General features: G+C 34.4%; 1 long non-coding RNA gene across 1 annotated transcript; it reads left to right on the top strand.

Moving 5' to 3' along the window:
* Positions 1 to 1953: 1953 nt before the first annotated feature.
* LOC143560924 (uncharacterized) lies at positions 1954 to 3957 on the top strand. Its single transcript, XR_013140204.1, has 3 exons — positions 1954 to 2060; positions 2168 to 2216; positions 3923 to 3957. It is a non-coding gene; the product is annotated as an uncharacterized LOC143560924 (long non-coding RNA).
* Positions 3958 to 19749: the final 15792 nt, after the last annotated feature.

Raw genomic sequence — 19749 nt, 5'->3', positions numbered from 1 at the left:
GGTTGAAAAGGTTGTTGTTGGAATGGTTGGGTTGTGTCGGGTTCATCTTGTAATCGGAATCTCGCCGGCTCGCCAAGATTTTGTCGAACCTTTGGTCGGGATTGGGTTTTCTTTGAACCCGAGCCACGTTTCTTTGAACCCTCCATTTGTGTGATGTTAGAATGTTTTTTGTAGTAGAGGATTTGAGTTAGATTTGAGTTGGATTTGAAGATTGATTTGATTATATTTATATAGGTTAATTAAGTTTTTTTTTTTAATCTCCTCAACGGTCACATTAACGGTCAATTGGATTTGAGTGTGTAATGGCCATCACGGCCGGCCCCCCATCACGCGTGATGGGAGGACCGGCGGCGTTGTTCCCGTGACCATCACGCGTGATGGCCACCTATAACGGACCACCCCCAGTGGCCTAAGATAATGATGAAAACTTATTGATTTCATTATCAATTAATATCTTTTTATTAAATTCCGTTTTAGCAGCACTGGCTCAAGATTTATACTTGGAGACTTCTATAATTACGCTGCTGTTGTCTGTTGTTGGTTGTTTCTGAATCTCTTCTTTTTTTTTTTTTTTTTTTTTGTAACTCCCTTGAAAAATATATCAATTATACTACTTTTAAAAAACACCAGGTACTATGTAAACTATAAACACCACAATTGCATGTCTATTTTAGAGCTGAAATCAGGGTGTTGAAAATTTACCTCTGCAGATGGATGCTCATATTCAACAACTTTTATCCGTATCTTAAAAATTGAAGAGCCATGACAAGGTAGATCTCGTCTTTCTTTCTTGCATAAAGTTTTGTTTCAATTATGATCCCAGTTGCATAATAATTATTAAGTTTTGCTATTCGTTACAGAGTTTCTTCATGACTTTATGAATCGAATTGGTTACTTTACACGGTGTTCAATCATCCCCTAAAGAGTTAATGGTAACGAATGTTCATTTACCATTCTGAAAGTTTGATTAATTTATTATTCAATTTATGTGCTTGGTTTATCATTATTTTGTGTTTTAAAAGATGCATCAAAAGTTTAAAATAAAAAAACACATTCAACATGGTTTTTTATAGTTATAACTAGTGCTGCATTATAATACTATATATGCATTTCTTTTAGAAATGTACATTTCAAACAATACAATGACGTGAAGTTGCCAATTTTATTTTGTTGTAAATAGATTTTATAGCAGGTGTATACGTATATAATCACCTTTTTCAAGTTGTATATGGTTACACGAGTCAAGTTTTTAGCAGCACGCTTTTGAATTTAGCTTTTGATTTTATTTTTACATGTGATTGAATTGCAGGTTTTGACTTGGCATTTTGTATGATGTAAACATGGAAAAAAGATCTTAGAGCATTCCCAGCCCGTTGCCTACCCTATATCCATATATATCATATAATTACACTAAAAAACACTGTATTTTCTCTTTTCAGTTTAATTAAATAATATTTTTTATTTTTTTATTATCATATTTTCTCTCTATTTCACTCACAACTACTTTATGAAAATATTAAAAAATTATATAGTATCTACAGTGAAACTCCAAATTTAACTTTTCCATATAAATTTTCTTTCTCCTCTACTCATAACCACTCATAACTATACCATATAATTTGCAAATCTCCCTCACATAATTTTAGGAAATGGATTAAGAATACTTTTATGTAGGATCAAACGTTGTCACGTGCCGCGAAGCGCACGGGTAAAAATACTAGTTATATTTAAAAGGCATTTGTGGATTGTGAGACGAAAGTTACTTTAGCTCCATTGTACAATGATGCAAGCCTTATGTACAATCAGGAAATGCATTTCAATCCACGCTTCTCAAAATTCAACCACGTATAGGGCACCCTCGCACTCATTTCTTTACAAAACAGATGTAAAGAAAAAGAGGAAGCAGCGCCATGTACTCCAGCGGAGGAGCACGCAAAACTTACGGGACCTTGGCCTACTTTTATGACGATCATCAGTTGCAACAAGTCTCCGTGCACACTCTCGCCGCCAGAAGAAAGTCGTTATCTTTCGTTTCACCGTGCTTTCACTCCGGCTTGCAGGTTTTTTGAACTCAATTTTTTTTTTAATTTATGTTGCTTTCTAAGTTGTTTATATTGCTTAGTTCTTAGCAATAATTTTGCTAAATTGATCGATTTTGGATTTTTAGGGTTTTGCTTGTCGAATCCCTATTCATTTGCGGATTGTGGAGGCACGAGGTATGGAGGTGCAATTTGTCGCTCTTTTATTAACGTTTTTCTTCTTTCTATATGAAATTTTTGCTCAGAATTGCTTTTAGTTTGTTGAATTTGTTGTTTACTTTTGATGTTTGAAATGCATGTAAACTGTTTGATGAAATGCTTGAGAGAATTTACTCACCTTAATGATTTCAATGTTTTGATGCCGTAGAATAGAGGTGGCAATATGAGTGGGTTGAGTTGGATTTGGGTGATGAGTTAGGATGAGTTTGGGTCAGGATGGGTATGGGTCAAGACGGGTAAAGTTAATCCATCTTGACCCAAGTAAAGGTTAAAATGTAAAGGGTTTCAAAAACCCCACAAAAAAATATTCAAAAAATTTAATAAAAAATTAATAACTCAAAATATAAATCAAAAACGCAAAATGTAAAATAACTAAAATGTCATCGCCGTTGTCCTCGATTCATAAAAAAAAAAAAAAAAAAACTCGTTTTGTCTCGGTTCAGGCTCGGTTTTTTTCGGTTCATTTTTGTTTTTTTTCGTTTTGGTATCTGTTCGGTTTCAATGTTTTCGGTTTTTGTTCGGTTTCGATTTTCATTCGGTTTAGGATGGATATGGGTCAAGATGGGTAAAGTTAACCCTTATCTTGAACTAAGTAAAGGTTAAAATACAAAGGGTTCAAAACCCCTCAAAAAAATATTCAAAAAAATTAATAACTCAAATTATAAATCGAAAACGCAAAAAGTAAAATAACTAAAACGTTTCCCCCGTCTTCCTCGTTCATTAAAAAAAAAAAAAATCGATTTTGTCTCGGTTCAGGCTTGGTTTTTCAGTTTTTTTTCGCTTCGGTTTTGCTTTTTTTCATTTCGGTCGGTTTCGGTATATGTTCGGTTTCAACGATTTCGGTTTCGATTTCTTGGTTTCTATTCGGTTCCGTGGGTTTTGTTTGAAATAAAATTGGATAAAACTTGTTTTAGTCCATTCTAACCCATAAACAAACCCATTCTAACCTATAACCAAAAGTCACTAGCATTTTCCCAACCCATCTTGACCTTCTTGCAAAATTCTTTTGATCCATCCTGACCCATCTCAATTTTAAAAGTTATCCAAATTGACCCAAAACAACCCAAATGGGTTTGTTTTGCCACCCTTACCGTAGAATAAATCTTGATGTACCCTCTATTGATAGGATTCCCACAACTGATTATTCGGCTCCATTAACTATAATAAGTTAGTGGTTGTGGGGTTTTTCCGGCGGAGTTCGGTTGTGCTTGCTTTGCCTTTAATAGGACGGTGGTCAGGCAATATAATTTTTTGATTATTTGATTTGCAAATTTAATATACTTATTTTGTGTCTTTTGCAATACTAACAATCAGTACCTTAGTGGTTCTGTTTTCATTTCACTGTGTTAGAATGCTTATACACTTACTCAAAACCTGGATCCTAACGGTGAATGTAGGGGTTTACTGCATTTCAAAACCGATTTGATGTAGATAATTTGTTCTTTCTCTGATTCCATTGCACTTCTTCGTAATTCGTTTATTCTTATGGAATTTGTAATCTGCATGTGACTTTGATGCTTAGACATTAGTGACCGGTCTGCTAAATTTGCAAATCGGGTAGGTTATTGATGAAACTGGGGGTGTATGGGGTATTGTTAAAATCTGTTTCTCCTTTGCTGTTGTTGAATTCATTGTTTGGTTTTTATTGTCTTTGATTCACCCAGGTGTCATTCCATACCTGAAGGCTGTTCCTCCTGAGGCAGCGCAATTCTTTTATATTTTTTATGTTTGGTTCTCTTTTAGTTATTGTTTCATTCTTTAGTTTTATTGTTTCGTTCTTTTGTTTCAGATCAGTGTAAAAAGTTTCTTACCGGTTCTTATATTTATTTGACAGCAACAAATAGCAACAAGATAGGCTACTGACTTTGACCGAAGTCAAGACATAACTTGGAAAAACAATGAACAAGCTACTGTAAGAGGTTAGTTTTTCTGGTTCACTTTCACTTTTGGATAATCATTTGCTAGCCTTTTTATTTTGTATGAATTATCAATGCAATATTCATGCATAACTAGATACGACCCTTTTCATTGGTAGCTGCAAAATAATTTTGATCATTACGAGAACCGACTGTTGTCATCCGGGATCAACATTGAGCCAGAGAATAAGAAAAGGGGGTGTCCAAGAAAGCTTGGAGAATTAAACGAGTCGTGGGTGTGGTCTTCTTGAAATGTCTGACCACTTTCTCCTACTTCATAAAATCCCTAAATCAATCCGCCTATACCCGATTGCATATGGTAATCCTCCTGTGTCACCCTAATTAAATCATTTTCCATCTGGTATAAATAATGTGATTGTGATATTGTTTTCTAATTTCTTTGCAAAAATGCAACCATTATGTGTGCCTACCATTGAAGAAATTAAAATTGAGAAAACTCGGATAAAAAGAATGTTGTAAGTTAATTAATAAAATCTATGCAGTTCTATTACTTTCTTATGTATAAGGAAATAAAGCGAATGGATAAGACGAATACATGAGAGATTAAAATAGATGACCTCAATTCGACGAAAGAGGTATGCATTTGGTGAATACCGATGCAAAAGTGAAGGAAGTTTGTGCCCTGAATTGGGCAATTCAACGCCAACCTGTTGCGTTCCAAGGAACTAGACAGATCAGGTTTATTTATTCATTACTTTAGCAAGTCGAACCGATGTAATCAATGACAAGAAAGCGATTTGGTAGAGAAAAATTATGATTGTATTACGGGATTATGGTTCTATTGGGAAGTGAGCATACACTTAATTTTATTGTGTTTATTTAATAAAGTTAGTTATGATGAACATGTAATGTAAAATTGGCCCGCTTCATGGCTTCATGGTTTAACATGTTGTGCTGCATCGCACACGGGCCACAATACTAGTTATCATATTATGTATGATTATTGTATGAAGATTTGTATTTCTATTTATAGACTCTGCACGAGTTAGTTAACAAATTTTATATTTGTTTTGTGTATTCTCATCTGATTCATAACAAATTTCTTTTTGTTCAACTTTAACTTGTTATTACTTAACACGTGATTCCTTTTTCTTGTTGTGTTTATTAAATATTTAAACCTAAAGATATCTTTGTATGCTAGTTTTCGTATAGTAATTTATTTAGTTTTAGATTCCATTGAATGGGATTGACAAATGAAGATGCTAAATACTGTTTTCAATACTTAATTTTTTTAATATTTAAACTTCCATGAATTTTTACAATAATTCACATTATATTTGGGGATGGAATATTAGATAACACCTCCAACTCGGGAGAACTCTGATTAAACTATGTTTTAATTATTTTTGTTTCTTTCAATTGTAAATTTGGTATTGTAAAGGAAAAAATGTAGTAAAATCTTTCGTAGAATAAAATAAAATACAATTTATTAATAGGAATTACGATACAGGAGATAAATAAAATAGTAAATTACAATGCAAGGAAGGAGACGTTACAACTATTTAAACGAGTTAAGCGAAACTGAAATGAAGTAATACAACATATAATAAATAATAGCTAAGAATGCGAAAAATACTAAAATGAAATAAAGCAAAGGATATCAGGTGGTGGCTGAAAATATGTGTTCAACTGGTCCCTTATAACAGATATTGGGCGACCTTGGTAAACTCGTCTGTCTCTTAGGGTACAACAGCCAAAGCAGTGTATACAGCCGAGATTAATGTACCCAAATTATACCTGGAACGAGTGTGCATGAGATCGAGATGTTGGAAACGAGTTCGGTTGAGAATCAGATTGCAAGAGCTATGTGAGTTGTTAGGGTTTGGATCTCACTGCCATCCTCTATTTATAGAGCTCATGCAAACATACTATGTTGGCTCTCAAGCAACTCACAACGATACAAGCGTGCTTTATCAAAGAGCCATTGCCCTTCGTCCAAGCCCTAGCCCAAAGGGTGCGGGCACGTCGGGTGCTTCACAATCTTGCTAATGTCACTAAATTTGTCTTGTTATACAAGAATGTAATCTTGTAAGCTCTCCTCCTTATAAGGCACTAACAAGGTTATTATTCTACCAATATGGGACAAACTCATTTGTCCATTAGTTCACCAATGTTCAAATTCTCAAACACACATTCTAGAGTATCGATATCTCAGTTATCTTTACTTTTTGAACTTGTGTCATATATAATTATAGCGGTTGAGTGTTGCAGGATAGGTAGTGTTGCCTTTGAACCTTCTTTTATGAAAACATACTTAGTCTCCTAATGTAAGTAGACGCGATGCTTTGAATAAACCACCATTTAATTACTTATAAACTAACTCTTTACTTAAGCCTTACGTTAACAGGTCTGCAATGTTATCATTTGGTTTCACATAGTGCAGCGTGATAACACCCATTGAGAGTAGTCGTTGTATCATGTTGTGTCTATATTGAGCCTTCGGCTCTACCAATAATTGATTGGTTGTCTCAATGTATGCAAATAGTCGACAAAGGCTTTGGCCGTCTTGGTATATACTCCTCAAATTTTTGACGCGGCCACTCCTCCGCTTCTCCAGATTTATCCAAGGCGATAAACTCATTTTCCATCGTGGATCTAGCTATAGCAGCTTGCTTAGAAGACTTCCAAGCTATAGCCACTCCTCCAATTGTGAAAACATACCCACTTGGGGATTTAGAATCCTTTATATCCGATATCCAATTTGCATCAGTGTATCCTTCGATCACTGTTGGATCGCGGGTATAATGTAGATACATAATCTCTTGTGTATCTTATGCACCTTAGCACCCTTGTTAGGCTTTTCCAATGTTCATAACTTATATTGTTAGTATATCTGCTTAATCTGCTCACATCATAATCCAAGTCAGGTCTTGTGCAAGTCATAAGATACACTAGACTACCAATTATCCTTGAGTACCCTGGTTGATCCACAACCCTGCCTCGATTTTTACTTAAATGTTGGGAGGTATCAACCAGAGTTTGAGCGTCACTTGTGTCCTTAAAATTAAATTTCTTAAGTATCTTGTCCAAGTAGTGAGCTTGACTTAAGACAATACCATTTTGGGATCTAGTGGTCTTTATTCCAAGAATCACATTTGTTATCCTCATGTTTTTCATGCCAAACATCGCTTTCTACAGGTTTTAGTAGACTTGATCATCTTATCATCACTTACAATGATATGCATATCATCTACATAAAGACATAAGATCACAAAATATATCGCGTGTCTTTCACATAGACATACTTGACAACAAATTCTTCCTTGAAACCTTCGCAACATGTCCTTTAACCAAACAATCCTCCTAGCATTGAAAGAGCACCCCCCCCCCCCACCAACCAACAAATATTCAGCCAACAATATACGGACTATCAACCGACTCCTAAGCCACAACAACTACCACCAAACAAACCATCTATCAATCAACTCCCAAGCCAAAACTAGTATCGCGCATGTCACCCCCTCCCCCTCCGGCCGGAGGCGGAAACGCCGGGGCGAGCGTAGATTGAAATCATGCACATGGTATAAAAACTCATATTAAGATAAACCAAATATAATCTAAATAGAAAACATGACATAGCACTTTATTCATTCAACTTCTAAGTCTGACTCATCCCCTATATGAAACTTCAAGAATCTCCATAACTTAATTCCCATCACCTGAAAAATATACGAGAGTGTCAACTAAAAATAGTTGGTGAGATTATAGGTTTTAAAAATATAGTTTTATGTTGAAAACATTCCATATGCTTTAAGTTACTATGTATACTTTAGTGACTACAACCAAACCTTTGACGCGTTTAGCGAGTCGTCTAATCCACAATTAGACTATTATGTTTAATGTTTAACTATTGTCGTATTCCGAACACACAGGCCTCTACTCGAGGCCTGAGTGGGCGGGACGTCGGGCCAATAGATCTATCATCATACTACCATGGGCTTAACAAGTTAATGGTTGTATATGCGATTAAGTATACAGTTGTAATAATTACACATAACCAATATAATGAAATAAAGCTTGAATCAAATAGCATGTGTAAAACGTAGAATAAATAAGTTGCATGTTTCCACCCCAAAGCATAAAATGTTTAAAAGCATGAAAGGGGGCTATGAACTCACCTTGCTTGACGGATGAACACGAACATGAGCAAGAGTTTGTTGAACCGGTTACGGGATGCCCTAGATTAAGTTTTGATTTTTAAATTAGTTAGAATGTCGCATACTAGAATGTTCTAAACCAAGAGCATGACCTCCAACAAGTTGATTCCTATGTAAGAGGCACGGGTCCAATGGGATTATTTACGCCACTCTTGCCTTCGACAGAACCGTTTACTTGTCAGATACATACATACTCGGTTTATACTCTATTTGTATACTAACTCAAAATGTTTTAAAATGGTTTTGATAAATAATAAAGTACAAGGTTAAAAGTGTAATATTATATAGTTTAGGTGTTTATTGACATTTAGGAAAGTATATGGTTCAAAGTGTAAATATTATAGTTTAGGATGGTGATTGACATTTATGAAAGTATAGGGTTTAAAGTGTAAATATGATAATTTAGGATATTTATTGACATTTATGAAAGTGTAAGGTTTTACAGTGCAAATATTATTTTTAGTTATGATAACTTTATGAGTTTTTAATGATCATAAGAATATTCATAGTTGTTTATGAAAATATTATATTTTGATCCAAGATCTTGAGAAAATAATTATGAATTATTGGAATAACATGATCATGATAATCTTTTAGAGCAAAAGGTAAGGTTTTTATTAACAATTTATGATGATCATGAAGGGAATATATGAACAACTATGAAGATTTAAAAGAAAACTCAAGAACATAAGAACAAACTAAAAGAAATTCATAAGAACAAGATCAAAATCAAAGAAATATAAAGAATAACAAATAAAACATATAAAACTTACTTGATTTTGCTTAGAGAGAAAAGAGAGAATGAGATTTTGTGTGAAAAATAATGAGAATGAGAGGTTCTATTAATAGTGGAGTGTATGAGGTTTGAATACCAGTAAGATGGAGATAAAACTTGTTTAAAACGTAAGAGATTACCTTAAAGATAATAATAATAATAAGAAGAAGAAGAAAAAAAATATGTGTGTGTGCAATTTAAAAGTGCACGGCACACATTTTTTTTTAAATCTTTTATTTTGTTTTCAAATAAAAAAAAATAAGGTAAAACTTTAGGAACAAGATTAAGATAGAAGGTTCTAGAATGTTCTCTTTTTAAACAAAATGATTAATTTAACTACTTAAGATAAAATTAATAATAACAAAATATTTTGTTACCTGTTATAAATATTATTCTAGGTATTCCGGTTTAATGTGTTATATTAATAATTAAGCACGATTATAATAAAATGATCATAGGATCATATAATTACGCATATAAAGTGATGTTATTCAATAAATGACACATAATTCAACACTAATAAATGTAGACGATGAAATTAATACAAGAAAATACAAGCAAAAAAGACTTGCGTTTTTGCAAGAAAAAAATCCATAGATGTTACAATCTCCCCCACTTAAGGGAATTTCCTCCCGAAATTAAATAGTGGAAACTGCTTCGGATTGAAAAAGATGAAGATATTTCTGTTTCATTTGATCTTCAAGTTCCCAAGTAAACTTGGGTCCTTGCTTGTACTTCCACTTAACTTTTACCAGACGGATTCGACCTCGCTTGAGTTTCTTGACATCACGATCCACGATTTCGATAGGTTCCTCAACAATGTGAAGTTTATCATTAATGCGAATATCATCAAAGGGAATAGGCTGAGTGTTATCGACTATGCATTTCTTGAGATTAGAAACATGGAAAGTGTCATGAATACCACGCAATTCCTGAGGTAGTTTGAGTTTGTATGCCACTTGATCAATCCTTTCAAGAATCTCAAAAGGTCCAACATACCTAGGAGCGAGTTTTCCCTTTTTCCCAAATTGGACAACACCTTTCCATGGGGAAACTTTGAGTAAGACCCGGTCACTAACTTGAAACTCAAGTGGTTTCCTTCGATTGTCGGCATAACTCTTTTGTCGGTCACGAGCGGCCTTAAGTCTTTCATGAATGATGCCAAACCTGTCGGAGGTTGCTTAGACGATTCTGGACCAATAACTTGCGAGTCACCAATCTCGGTCCAACATACGGGTGTTCGACATTTCCTACCATACAAAACTTCAAAAGGTGCACATTTGATGCTAGTATGGTAGCTATTATTGTAGGAAAATTCAATGAAAGGTAGGTGATCATCCCAATTTCCTCCAAACTAGATTATGCGAGAACGGAGCATGTCTTCCAAGGTTTGGATGGTTCTCTCGGTTTGACCATCCGTTTAGGGATGATAAGCTGTACTAAGATCAACACGAGTCCCCAAATATTTTTGAAGGGGTTGCCAGAAGTTGGAGGTAAAACGGCTGTCACGGTCGGAGATTATGGATAAGGGAACACCATGACGTGTCACGATTTCGTTGATGTAAATTTGAGACAACCTCTCCATTTTGTAGGTTTCACTAACAGGGATGAAATGAGCAGATTTGGAGAGACGATCGATTATAACCCAAATAGAATCATGCTTACGAGTGGTTTTTGGGAGTTTAGTGATGAAATCATGGAAATTTGATCCCACTTCCATAGAGTAATCTCGGGTTGTTGAAACAAACCTGAGAGCTTTCGATGTTCGGCTTTAACTTTTGAGCAAGTGAGACACTTCCTAAATATAAGGCTATGTACTTCTTCATACCAGGCCACCAAAACAATTCCTTAAGATCGTGGTACATTTTATCAGCTCCTGGGTGGATCGAGTATCAAGTTTTGTGGGCTTCGTCAAGGATTAGATTTCGAAGGTCTTCAGAATTTGGAACCCATATGCGTCCCATGAAGTAAAGAACTCCATCAGACTTAGTTTCCAATTGCTTTTTGGCTCCACAATCCAATTCGGTCTTGAGATTGTTTTGGGCTCTCACTTGGGCTTGAGCTTGAAGAATTTGGGCCTTAAGGCTATCATCTCCATGGCCCGAATACGAGAGGGTTTAACTCTTTCCTTTCGGCTTAGGGCGTCGGCTACGACATTCGCTTTCCCGGGGTGGTAGCGAATTTCGCAATCGTAATCATTGAGTAACTCGACCCAACGGCGTTGCCTCATGTTGGGTTCTTTTTGGTTGAGGATATGTTGCAAGCTTTTATGATCAGTATAGATGACACATTTAGTTCCATAAAGGTAGTGTCTCCAAATTTTTAGAGCGAAAATCACCGCACCTAACTCAAGATCGTGAATGGTGTAGTTTTTTTCATGGATCTTGAGTTGTCGAGAGGCATAAGCTATGACTTTGCCTCGCTGCATGAGTACACAACCGAGACCTTGATTTGAAGCATCACAATAGACAATGAAATCATCGTTTCCATTGGGAAGGGTTAAGATGGGTGCATTACAAAGCTTTTGCTTTAAGGTTTGGAATGCGTCTTCTTACTCTTGTTCCAAAATGAACGGCTTGCCTTTTTGAGTTAAGGTGGTGAGAGGTAAGGCTATTTTTGAGAAATTCGAGAAGAAACGACGATAATAACCAGCTAGACCAAGGAATGAACAAATTTCTTATGGGGTTTTCGGAGCTTCCCAATTTTTTATGGCTTTGATTTTTTGCCGGGTCCACGTGTATACCTTTATCGTTGATGACATGACCCAAAAATTGAACTTCGCGAAGCCAGAATTCACATTTCAAAAACATAGCATAAAGTTGTTCTTTCTTCAACAGTTCCAAGGTGAGACGAAGGTGTTGCTCATGATCGGTCTTGGTTCTTGAATATATGAAAATATCGTCAATGAAAACGATGATGAATTTGTCGAGATACGGTTTACAAACTCCGTTCATGAGGTCCATGAACATTGCAAGTGCATTAGTCAAGCCAAAGGGCATAACCATGAACTCATAGTGTCCATAGCGGGTTCGAAAGGCGGTTTTGGGTATGTCTTCATCGAGAATTCGCAGTTGGTGATAACCCGAGTGGAGATCAATTTTTGAAAAACAAGTGGCTCGTTGAAGCTAATCGAAGAGATCATCAATCCTCGGTAGTGGGTACCGATTCTTGATGGTGAGTTTATTTAACTCTCGGTAGTCGATGCACATGCGGAAAGATCCGTCCTTCTTTTTGACGAATAGGACAGGAGCTCCCCAAAGTGAGAAACTAGGTCAAGTAAATTCTTTGTCGAGAAATTCTTGAAGTTGGCTAGAGAGTTCTTGCATTTAGGACAGGGCTAACAGGCAGGGATATTTGGCTACAGGAGTTGCACCGGGTATAAGGTTGATTCGGAATTCGACTTGTCGAGACGTAGGAAGTCCTAGAAAGTCATCAGGAAAAACTTTGGGATAGTCTTTGATAATGGGAATGTCTTGAATCTTTTTCCCATCAGATTTCTTGTCAACAACATGGGCTAAAAAGGCATAGCATTGTTTCTGTCACACCCCAACCTAAAGCAGAAATGTCGGGGCATGATCCGATTGCTCACAGCTCGAAGTTACTAACATAATATAAATGTGACAATATCTAATTAATTATTTTATTTCAATTATACACACAATATCCAAATATAATAAACAATTTAAAATACACGAATATAAGCTCAAATAAAGATTAACTTGATTATATTCTAAGGTCTTGTCTACATGTCTAAACTTTAATCTTCAATACAAGCAACTTGCATATGCATATAAAATGGAGTTTTGTCAACATAAAGTTGAGTGAGAATATCACCAGTTTTGACACAATAATATAAATAAGCATAACATGTTAAATGCGGTAAATATAATCAAACCATAAACAAGTATGTAGACCGTTGCCAAGCGAATCGGGTGTTGGTCACCAGCAGGAACACCCGCTATGTGATTGATTAAATAGTAATTCCAACATGCGATTAATTGAATGGTAACACAAGTAAGCAAGTAACACGTATGTTTGATTAAATCACTTCACAATAACACGTATGCATTTGTTTGAATATATATATATAGTATGAAATACTAATACGTATGCATATGTCCCCAAAACGTTTAGAAAAGTTGATAAAATAGGGGAATGATAAACTCACCTTAGATTAAAGACAAGTGAGTATAATTAAGACTAAACGAGTCAACGAATAAGCGAGTCGTCCAATACGTGTCAAATGAGATAACCGAATCAGAACCTGAATCTTTGATACATGATAATACAAGTAAAAACAAACTCGTGGCCACTGAAATCAATCCAAAGGAACGTTTAGAACTCAAGTTATGTTTGTTTTAAGATTTAAGCGAGCTGGTACTGACCAGAATCCGAACAGTGATTCGGAAGTCGGGTTTTGGTCAGTAGCCTTAAAATTTCGTTACGAGAATAAAATTCTTTTGGACCGAACGTTGATTCCGACCAGAAGTATGAGTAAACGTTAAGTCAAACTTGTTGACTATTATGCCCTTAAACGGGTTTGAATCCAATTGACCACCGAGAATCCCTCAATCCGCAAAATTGATTGAGGTCTTTTGTTCTATAGATAGAAATCTACAATATTGAAGAAGACAACTTGCCCGAACGATGAATGGAACAAAAGACAATCGAGGTCAAAGGGTCTTGAAGCTTGAAAGTGTAAGGCCCCGTTCCCGAAAGCCCAATTTTGGCATTGGATTTACTCATAAACACAGTTCTAAAATCAGAGTTAATTAAAAAATTTTTGCGGAATACATAATATTAAACATTCTTACATAACATGAGTGCTTGTTTTTAAACAAAATACATTAAGTCTTAAAAGGTAACGTAAACGACACATGAATCTCCGTTTCTTCGATGTCAGTCTTCACTTTGTTGCCACTTGTCTTCCCTCAAGCAACCCGTCGCATCCTATTCACCTGCGTGCATACTAATAGTCAGCTACGCTGAGTGAATTCTAGTTTAACAGTTTATAGGATTATTCTTACACATTCTTTCATTTCCATACAAGTATTATTTGTACTACTCTTACACATTCTTACAAACATACAATTATACATACATTCTTGCACAGATATTATAAGGGTCTGCCACCCGACTTCTTGCACAGATATTATAAGGGTCTGCCACCCGAATTCTTGCACCGATATCGTAGAGTCGGCCACTCTATTCTTGCCCAGGTATTAGAAGGGCCTGCCACCCTGACTCTTATTATTCTTGCCCAGGTATTAGAAGGGCCTGCCACCCTGACTCTTACTTCACATTCCTTCTAGATTCTTACAAACATGTTAAGTTAAACAACTAACATATGCAAGTTCTAACCTCTTTCTTTCATTCTTACATTAATCAGTTATGTTAATCACATAGATATATATATCTTGCTTTCATTCTTGCATTAATTCTTCACGTTAAGCGCAAAAGTATATATATATTACTATTCTTACAAGTATGCACACAGCCCCGAAACCATCTCAAAGAGAAATGGGGCTAGAACTCACCTGGAGCTTCTCGGAACAGGCAACTTTGGCTTGATTACGGGATAACCAATCCATTCCCACAACTAGGTCAAAGCTACCAAGCTTAAAAGGAATTAGATCGATATTAAGAGGATGGCCATCAAAATTTGAATACAAGGTAAAACTAGAAAGAAAGAAAAAAAGATCAAGTTTCTAAGCCCAAATATTCCAATGATCTTCAAGCTAGTTGTAAGGGCCTAGCTTTATTTGCTAGTGGCATCATCCTCGAGCTCATTTCCAGGAAGTTTATTGCTTCCTACCGAGCTATTGACTAACAGGACTACGAATTCTTCGATTGGGCCTATTAGTTCTCCATGGACGGGGGATGGAGTTCTCATTAAACGAGACCAACTAATTGGAATGAAGGTGGAGATAGCTAGTGATGAGGGTTCAAGGTCACGTCCAAGTCTTCTAGAGCAATGTAGTCATCGTCTAATGGTGGCAAAGGGACGTGGGAGTTTTCGGAAGAGTTGATGGAATTGAGAGGCATGCTACAAATGAGAAGTTAGGACATTTAATAGCACATAATTTCAACCTAATGGACATTCCTAGACGTAGGTCGGTTACTAACTCTCTACGACCAAGGCTCTGATACCCATCTGTCACCTCCCCCCCCCCCCTCGGAGGCGAAAACGCCGGGGCATGCATAGATTGAAATCATGCACATGGTATTAAATGTAAAAACTCATATTAAGATAAACCAACAAATTATTCAAACCAAATATAATCCACATAGAAAACATGACATAGCACTTTATTCATTCAACTTCTAAGTCTGACTCATCCCTTATATGAAACTTCAAGAATCTCCATAACTTAATTTCCATCACCTGAAAACATGCGAGAGTGTCAACTAAAAATAGTTGGTGAGAACATAGGTTTTAAAAATATAGTTTTATGTTGAAAACATTCCATATGCGTTAAGTTACTTTGTATACTTTAGTGACTACAACCAAACCTTTGACGCATTTAGCGAGTCGTCCAATCCACGATTAGACTATTATGTTTAATGTTTAACGATCGTCATATTCTGAACACACAGGCCTCTACCCGAGGCCTGAGTGGGAGGTTCAGGCCAATAGATATATCATCATACTACCACGGGCTTAACAAGTTAATGGTTGTACATGCGATTAAGTATACAGTTGTAATGATTACACATAACCAATATAATGAAATAAAGCTTGAATCAAATAGCATGTGTAAAACGTAGAATAAATAAGTTGCATGTTTCCACCACAAAGTATTAAAAGTTTAAAAGCATGAAAAAGGGGCTATGTACTCACCTTGCTTGACGGATGAACACGAACATGAGCAAGAGTTTGTTGAACCGGTTACAGGATGCCCTAGATTAAGTTTTAATTTTTAAATTTGGTAGAGTGTCGCATACTAGAATGTTCTAAACCAAGAGCATGACCTTCAGCAAGTTGATTCCCATGTAAGAGGCACATGTCTAATGGGATTATTTACGCCACTCTTGCCTTCGACAGAACCGTTTGCTTGTCAGATACATACATACTCGGTTTATACTCTATTTGTATACTAACTCAAAATATTTTAAAATGGTTTTGATAAATAATAAAGTACAAGGTTAAAAGTGTAATATCATATACTTTGGGTGTTTATTGACATTTAGGAAAGTATATGGTTCAAAGTGTAAATATTATAGTTTAGGATGGTGATTGACATTTATGAAAGTATAGGGTTTAAAGTGTAAATATGATAATTTAGGATATTTATTGACATTTATGAAAGTATAAGGTTTTACAGTGCAAATATTATTTTTAGTTATGATAACTTTATGAGTTTTTAAAGATCATAAGAATATTCATAGTTGTTTATGGAAATATTATATTTTGATCCAAGATCTTGAGAAAATAATTATGAATTATTGGAATAACATGATCATGATAATCTTTTAGAGCAAAAGGTAAGGTTTTTATTAACAATTTATGATGATCATGATGAGAATATATGAACAACTATGAAAATTTAAAAGAAAACTCAAGAACATAAGAACAAACTAAAAGAAATCCATAAGAACAAGATCAAAATCAAAGAAATATAAAGAATAACAAATAAAACATATAAAACTTACTTGATTATGCTTAGAGAGAAAAGAGAGAATGAGATTTGGTGTGAAAAATAATAAGAATGAGAGGTTCTATTAACAGTGGAGTGTATGAGGTTTGAATACCATTAAAATGGAGATAAAACTTAGTTTAAAACTTAAGAGATTACCTTAAAGATAATGATAATAATAATAATATATCATATACAATAATAGTAATAAAAAAAGTATATGTGGGGTGCAATTTAAAAGTGCACGGCACACGTTTTTTTTATAACTTTTTTTTTTCAAATTAAAAGAAAGATAAAGGTAAAACTTTAGGAACAAGATTAAGCTAAAAGGTTTTAGAATGTTTTCTTTCTAAACAAAATGTTTAATCTAATTACTTAAGATAAAATTAATAATAACAAAATATTTTGTTACCTGTTATAAAATATTAATCTAGGCATTCCGGTTCAACGTGTCATATTAATAATTAAGCACGATTAAAATAAAACTAGATTTTATCCCCCCCCCATATTATGGGGGTTGTTTTAAATTATTCGTTTTTAATATTTATATATGTATATTTGGATTTTAATTTTATTTATTGTAAGAATAGTTAATAATTAATATACATGAGGTTTGATGATAAAATGGTTTAATCTAATTACTTAAGATAAAATTAATAATAACAAAATGTTTAATCTAATTACTTAAGATAAAATTAATAATAACAAAATATTTTGTTACCTGTTATAAAATATTAATCTAGGCATTCCGGTTCAACGTGTCATATTAATAATTAAGCACGATTAAAATAAAACTAGATTTTATCCCCCCCCCCATATTATGGGGGTTGTTTTAAATTATTCGTTTTTAATATTTATATATGTATATTTGGATTTTAATTTTATTTATTGTAAGAATAGTTAATAATTAATATACATGAGGTTTGATGATAAAATGGTTTCACAAATAAATGATATGTTATAATCCAATATTTGATGAGATTATTTTTTTAATATAATGAGATGTTATAACCCGTTTAAGAGCTATCTAGGTTTGGTGAGACCTTTATTCGTGAATTCATTTAAAAGCTATCTTGATTTTGTGACCCATGACCCGCTTATGTTTTTACCATAAAATTGTTTATTAATTATAAATAATATCTTTTTCTTTTTAAATTAAATATTAAATTTTAGTATATCCCTATTTTATAGGATTTTCATATCAAATAATTGGTAAGATTAATTTTTAATTTAATAAGATGTTATAACCCGTTTAAGAGCTATCTGGTTTTGGTAAGACCCATACCCATGAATTTGGGTTAAATCAATGAGAGGCCTCTATTTAAAAATCAAGAAATCTGGTGGCTTCCATAAAAAGGGGGAACGACCACATCGTGACACATAGGATTTTAGGGTTTTCGTTTATATATATTATAGATGATCATAGGATCATATAATTACTCCTATAAAGATAATGTTATTCAATAAATGACACATGATTCAACACTAATAATTGTATACGACGAAATTAAGACGAGAACTTTATTAAATACGAGTACAAAAGACTAGCGTTTTTACAACCAAAAAATTCATAGATGTTGCAACGCAAGATCCAAACACATGTGCCACGCATTCCTTCTCCAGCAAACACATTTTGCAAAATACCGAGTTTCATTACACACCTATAAATAACAAATTTTGAGACAACTATATGCAGACTTATAAAAGTATCTAAACGAAGCAAGAGACTTTAAGTTGCACCCACTTTACCCAACGAAATCTCTAACTAATAGGCTTTGAACATGAAGTAACCTTCCCAATAATTTTACGAAGCAAGAGACTTTTCTTTAGCCCAATTTCACTCATCCTTTATATCCGCATACACGAAGGTTTTGATCAAACCTTCAAGGTCTTCGAAAGTCCAAATTCAATTCCCCCGCCAATTTTACGCACTCCATGGCTAGCTAGTTTATGCAAACCAACCCGATAAACCTTTTAAGCAAGATTTAACAGTTTCCCTTTTATACAAATTAGGAAATATTAAGAGGAAATATCTCAACTAGGGGTGCAAACGAGTTGAGCTCTCGAGGTTTTTTTCTAGGTTGAGCCGAACCCAAGCTTAAACAAAACTCGTTTAGTTATACATCTTAAGTTTGAGCCTTGTATAGTGTCACGCCCCCACCTATGACGGAAATGTCAGGGCGCGAACTTTTTGTTCACAGCTCACAAGACACTATTATGGAAAAGTTACATGACAATATCTATTGTATTTATTTAAATTCAACCAAGTACACAAGGCTCAACCAATTAAAAATAAAACCAAAACAATAACATCTTGTCTTTTTATTAATAAGCTAAAGTTTTTCTAAATGTTCTTCAAACACTTCAATAATCCAAAGAATAACCTGCAATATGCGTACAAAATAGATATATTTGTCAGCAACACATGTTGAGTAAGTAATCACCAGATTTTGATAGTAAATATATTATATAAGAAATATGCAAATCAATATTGTGAGTATCAACAATTAAATATTAAACAAATAATGAGCAAATATTTGGTGTAGTTTGACCATTGCCTAGCGAATCGGGCTTTGGCTTCTAAGACGGCATATGATCATACTTTAAAATGATTATGATATACCTCTCCGAATGCGATAATTAAACAAATGAGCAAGTAAGCAAATAGCATATAACATTCAATTGATCAACAACACAATATTTGAGATTTGCAAGTGATGTAATTAAGATATATATATAAGTATTATAAGGTACGCATAAGGTCCCCAAAACAGTTTGAAAAGCAGTAAAATGAGAAGTCATTACTCACCTTAAAGGTTAGGGGACATAATAATAAAATAATAGTGAACGAGGAAATTAGCGTGCTGACTGATCCGACACAAAATAACCGACAACTTTAAGATAATAAACTAGAATTAAAAACGAGAACATAGCCACTGGAATCAGATCAAACAGATGTGTAAAACTCAATATATGAGATTTTAA

The sequence above is a fragment of the Bidens hawaiensis genome, unplaced genomic scaffold (assembly GCF_021521415.1).
Source record: "Bidens hawaiensis isolate Kalapana, Puna unplaced genomic scaffold, B.hawaiensis_p1.1 tig00020514_1, whole genome shotgun sequence".
Lineage (NCBI taxonomy): Eukaryota > Viridiplantae > Streptophyta > Magnoliopsida > Asterales > Asteraceae > Bidens > Bidens hawaiensis.
This window is presented reverse-complemented; position numbering and strand designations above follow the sequence as displayed.